The sequence below is a fragment of the Mustelus asterias genome, unplaced genomic scaffold (assembly GCF_964213995.1).
Source record: "Mustelus asterias unplaced genomic scaffold, sMusAst1.hap1.1 HAP1_SCAFFOLD_2705, whole genome shotgun sequence".
Classification (NCBI taxonomy): Eukaryota; Metazoa; Chordata; class Chondrichthyes; order Carcharhiniformes; family Triakidae; genus Mustelus; species Mustelus asterias.
In genome coordinates this window covers 39,891-45,936 of record NW_027592650.1, presented here as the reverse complement: position 1 = coordinate 45,936, position 6,046 = coordinate 39,891, and positions in this window count along the sequence as shown.

Genomic DNA, 6,046 nt, shown 5'->3' with positions numbered 1-6,046 from the left:
GCCTCTCGCGCGCCCTCTCTCGTGCGCCCTCTCTCTCTCTCTCGCGCACCCTCTCTCTCTCTTGCGCCCTCTCTCTCTCGCGCGCCCTCTCTCTCACGCACGCCCGCTCTCGCGCGTGTCCTCTCCGCCTCTCGCGCGCCCTCTCTCGTGCGCCCTCTCTCTCTCTCTCTCTCGCGCGCCCTCTCTCTCTCTCGCGTGCCCTCTCTCTCTCTCGCGTGCGCCCTCTCTCTCGTGCGCCCTCTCTCTCTCTCTCGCGCACCCTCTCTCTCTCGCGCGCCCTCTCTCTCTCGCGCGCCCTCTCTCTCACGCACGCCCGCTCTCGCGCGTGTCCTCTCCGCCTCTCACGCGCCCTCTCTCGTGCGCCCTCTCTCTCGCGCGCCCTCTCTCTCGCGCGCCCTCTCTCTCTCTCTCTCGCGCACCCTCTCTCTCTCGCACGCCCTCTCTCTCGCCCGCCCTCTCCCTCGCGCGCCCTCTCTCTCTTGCATGCCCTCTCTCTCTCCCGCACCCTCTCTCTCGCGTCCTCTCTCTCTCGCGCGTGCCCTCTCTCTCTCCCCCGCACCCTCTCTATCTCTCATGCTCTCACGCGCTCTCGCTCTTTCTCGCTGTCTCCCTCCCTCGCTCACGCTGTCTCCCTCTCTCGCTCACGCTCTCTCCCTCCCTCGCTCACGCTCTCTCCCTCCCTCGCTCACGCTCCCTCGCTCACGCTCCCTCGCTCGCTCACGTTCTCTGGCTCGCTCACACTCTCGCTCGCTCACACTCACGCTCCCTCGCTCGCTCACGTTCTCTGGCTCGCTCACACTCTCGCTCGCTCACTCGCTCACTCACACTCTCTTGCTCGCTCACTCGCTCGCTCGCTCACTCGCTCACTCACACTCTCTCCCTCGCTCACTCGCTCACTCTCTCACTCGCTCACACTCTCTCGCTCGCTCACTCTCTTGCTCGCTCACTCTCACTCGCTCACACTCTCTTGCTCGCTCACTCACACTCTCGCTCGCTCGCTCACGCCCTCTCGCTCGCTTGCTCACACTCTCTCGCTCGCTCGCTCACACTCGCTCGCTCACACTCTCGCTCGCTCACTCTCGCTCGCTCACACTCGCTTGCTCACACTCTCGCTCGCTCACTCTCGCTCGCTCACACTCTCGCTCGCTCACACTCTCTCGCTCGCTCACACTCGCTCACACTCTCTGGCTCTCTCGCTCACACTGTCTCGCTCGCTCGCTCACAATCTCTCGCTCGCTCACTCACACTCTCTTGCTCGCTTGCTTACACTCGCTCGTTCGCTCACACTCTCTCGCTCACTCACTCACAATCTCTCGCTCGTTCACTCACACTCTCTCGCTCGCTCACTCACAATCTCTCGCTCGCTCACTCACACTCTCTCGCTCGCTCACTCACACTCTCTCGCTCGCTCACTCACAATTTCTCGCTCGCTCACTCACACTCTCTCGCTCGCTCACTCACACTCTCTCGCTCGCTCACTCACAATCTCTCGCTCGCTCGGTCACACTCTCTTGCTCGCTTGCTTACACTCGCTCGTTCGCTCACACTCTCTCGCTCGCTCACTCACACTCTCTCGCTCGTTCACTCACACTCTCTCGCTCGCTCACTCAATCTCTCGCTCGCTCACTCACAATCTCTCGCTCGCTCACTCACACTCTCTCGCTCGCTCACACTCTCTCGCTCGCTCACTCACACTCTCTCGCTCGCTCACTCACCCTCTCTCGCTCGCTCACTCACACTCTCTCGCTCGCTCACTCACACTCTCTCGCTCGCTCACTCACACTCTCTCGCTCGCTCACTCACACTCTCTCGCTCGCTCACTCACACTCTCTCGCTCGCTCGCTCACACTCTCTCGCTCGCTCGCTCACACTCTCTCGCTCGCTCACTCACACTCTCTCACTCGCTCGCTCACACTCTCTCGCTCGCTCACTCACACTCTCTCACTCGCTCGCTCACACTCTCTCGCTCGCTCACTCACTCTCTCGCTCGCTCGCTCACACTCTCTCGCTCGCTCGCTCACACTCTCTCGCTCGCTCACACTCTCTCGCTCGCTCACTCACACTCTCTCGCTCGCTCACTCACACTCTCTCGCTCGCTCACTCACACTCTCTCGCTCGCTCGCTCACACTCTCTCGCTCGCTCGCTCGCTCACACTCTCTCGCTCGCTCACTCACACTCTCTCGCTCGCTCACTCACACTCTCTCGCTCGCTCACTCACACTCTCTCGCTCGCTCACTCACACTCTCTCGCTCGCTCGCTCACACTCTCTCGCTCGCTCGCTCACACTCTCTCGCTTGCTCGCTCACACTCTCTCGCTCGCTCGCTCACACTCTCTCGCTCGCTCGCTCACACTCTCTCTTTCCCTAGTGGGGAGGCAGTGGTGTAATGTTAATGTCCTTGGTGACACTCATTGATTCTCATAACCCATCAAATTCACTAATGTTCTTTAGGGAAGGAAATCTGCCGTCCTTACCCGGCCTGGCCTACAGGTGACTCCAGATCTATAATACTGTGGTTGATTCTGAACTGCCCCTATGAAATGGCTGAGCCAATGGGGAGCGGGTCAAGAGCAATGGGATGGACAATAAACACTGTCCTGACCAGTGTCGCCCATATCCCAGAGAAAACCCTGCCACCCTGTCTTCACCTTGAACTGAATTGCTCCTACTCACAATATCCTCCCCATATTTCTAACTTCCACCCCAATCTTTGAAAGCTTTCTGCAATATCATCTTTGGCTTTCCAAGTGTTGTCTCCCATTGGGAGCAATGGATCGTGGAATCAGCCTGGATGCTCGATTTCCATCTCAGAATCTGACCAGAACTGTTCCCCCAGTCTGCTCTGGTTTGTGACAGTCACGCACCATCCGCCCCCACTCCCTCCCCACCTCGGTCCTCACACTGATTCTTATACTGAGGTCGAGTGTGGCTATTCCACAATGTTCCTCTGCTCAGTAGCCCATCCAAACCTTCATCACCAACCTGCGAATACACAGAAGCAGGAGGAGGCCATTCAGCCCTTCGAGCCTGCTCCGCCATTCATTATGATCATGGCTGATCATCAAATTCAATATCCTGATCCCCCCCTTCCCCACCCCATATCCCTTGATCCCTTTAGCCCCAAGAGCTATATCTAATTTCTTCTTGAAATCAGACATTTTGGCCTCAACTACTTTCTGTGGTAGTGAATTCCACACATTCACCACCCTCTGGGTGAAGAAATTTCTCCTCACCTCAGTTCTAAAAGGTTTACCCCTTATCCTCAAACTATGACCCCTAGTTCTGGACTCCCCCACCATTGGGAACATTCTTTCTGAATCTACCCTGTCTAACCTTGTTAGAATTTTATAAGTTTCTATGAGATCCCCCCTCACTCTTCTAAACTCCAATGAATACGATTCTAACTGACTTAGTTTCTCCTCATATGACAGACCTGCCATCCCAGGAATCAGCCTGGTAAACTTTCGCTGTACTCCCTCTATAACAAGGACAGCCTTCCTCGGATGAGGACACCAAAACATCAAGGTGTGGCCTCACCAACACCCTATACAATTGCAGCAAAACATCCCTATTCCTGTACTCAAGTCCTCTTGCTATGAAGGCCAACATACCACATGCCTTCTTTACTGCCTGCTGTACCTGCGCGCTTACTTTCAGCGACTGATGCACGAGGACAGCAAGGTCTTGCTGAATATCCACCTCTCTCAATTTAAACCTATTCAAATAATAATCTGCCTTCCTGTTATTGCTACAGAAGTGGTTAACCTTGCATGCATCCACATTATATTGCATGTGTATGCCCATTCAGTCAGCCTGCCCAAATCACGTTGAAGCATCTTTGTATCCTCCCCAGAGCTCACCCTCCCACCCAATGTCCGGTGGCAGGTAGTATTTGTACCACATAAGCCCCAGGTAATCACTATCACGAGAGAGTGCAGTGACCTCCTCATGACCTTCAGTGGCGCCATCCTCACCGAGTTCCTTCTTATCAATGTCACCATTAACAAGAAGCTGAATTGGATCGACCACATCAGCACCATGGTTATAAGCGGTAATACCCCGCTATCCCCCTCATAAATACCAGGCACAGGAGGGGGAGAAACAAAAGAAATGTCCACTGCGTTATACACAAACTTACAATCATATGTAGTCTTCAGATGGCAGAGAGGGGGAGGTGCAGACATCAAACCATTTTAAAGTCATACATTGTCCTTGTTTGATTTTTAGGTCACTGCTCTACAACAGCTGCTCCCTGTATTTATATAGCACCTTTAACATAATGAAACAGCCTCAGGTGCTTCATGGAAACATTATAAATCAAAGTATGACACCAGGCCACATAAGGAGATATTAGGTCAGATGGCCAAAAGCTTGGTCAAAGAGGTAGGTTTAAGAAATGTCATAAACTATTGCTCACTTTAACTTTAAAGAGTAAAGTTTTATGGCAGCTTGGAAGCAGTGTGAATGAGCTCATTCCCAATGGGAGAAATCCCAGACTGGGTGGGAAAGGGCAGTTTGGGAAGAACACGTGTGTTGAAATAAGGCATTTCATATTTCACATGCTGACAGCTAGTTTGGTCTAGTGTTGGAGATAGTCTGTGAAAATGTTGATGCAAAGGGTTTGGCAAAGGGTACAAACTATCTTGGTGGGAAGGTCGCTGTCACAAACACGAGTCACCCGTTCAGTGTACTTAACAGTCACTCCGTGGCAAAGCAGCTAGGAAGTCAGTGTGTGGGACACTGGAGAAATTGAGTCAAAAGGGTGGAAAGGTCTGTGATATCATGTGTAGCACTGGCACTTTGCCACGGCGAGCGCGGAGCTGGCACTCTGCACGGCGAATGCGGAGCTGGCACTGTGCACGGCGAGTGTGGAGCTGGCACTGTGCACGGCGAGTGTGGAGCTGGCAATTTGCCACGGCGAGTGTGGAGCTGGCACTGTGCACGGCGAGTGTGGAGCTGGCACTTTGCCACGGCGAGTGTGGAGCTGGCGCTCTGCACGGCGAGTGTGGAGCTGGCACTTTGCCACGGCGAGTGTGGAGCTGGCGCTCTGCACGGCGAGTGTGGAGCTGGCACTTTGCCACGGCGAGTGTGGAGCTGGCACTCTGCACGGCGAGTGTGGAGCTGGCACTTTGCCACAGCGAGTGTGGAGCTGGCACTTTGCCACAGCGAGTGTGGAGCTGGCACTTTGCCACGGCGAGCGCGGAGCTGGCACTTTGCCACGGCGAGTGCGGAGCTGGCACTTTGCCATGGCGAGCGCGGAGCTGGCACTTTGCCACGGTGAGTGTGGAGCTGGCACTTTGCCATGGCGAGCGCGGAGCTGGCACTTTGCCACGGCGAGCGCGGAGCTGGCACTTTGCCACGGCGAGTGTGGAGCTGGCACTCCTATTCCTGGGCTGAAAATGGTGGTGGTCTCCCTGACCTTCAACTAAGTTTTTAACTTAGATAATAAGTAGTAGCAGCAGCATAGGCCATTCAACCCTTTGAGCCTGCTGCCACCATTCAGTAAGATCGCGGATAATATACTCCAGCTCCACCTTCCGGCCCTATCCTGGTATCCCTGAATTTCCTTAGCATCCGAAGGTCTATGTCTGATTTGGATATGAAAGGAAGACTGGGATTCCTCTGGGATTGAATTGTTCAGGAGCTCAGACCATAAGAACATAAGAAATAGGAGCAGGAGTAGGCCATCTAGCCCCTCGAGCCTGCCCCGCCATTCAATAAGATCATGGCTGATCTGACGTGGATCAGTACCACTTACCCGCCTGATCCCCAGGTGTTTTACCAAAGTGTTTTATAGTCGGTGAAGTACTTTGGAAATGCAGTCACTGTTTATAATGTAGAAAATAAGGCAGTTGCTTTGCACATTACAAGCTCCCACAAACTCAATCACAGAATTGTTACGCTGCGGAAGGAGGCCATTTGGCCCATCCTGTCTACATCGGCAACACAATGAGATAGGAGTAGACGATCTGCTTTTGGGATTTGATTGAGGGATAAAGTTGGTTCAGACATCAGGGAGATCTCTGCCCATTGCTGAATGAGGCTG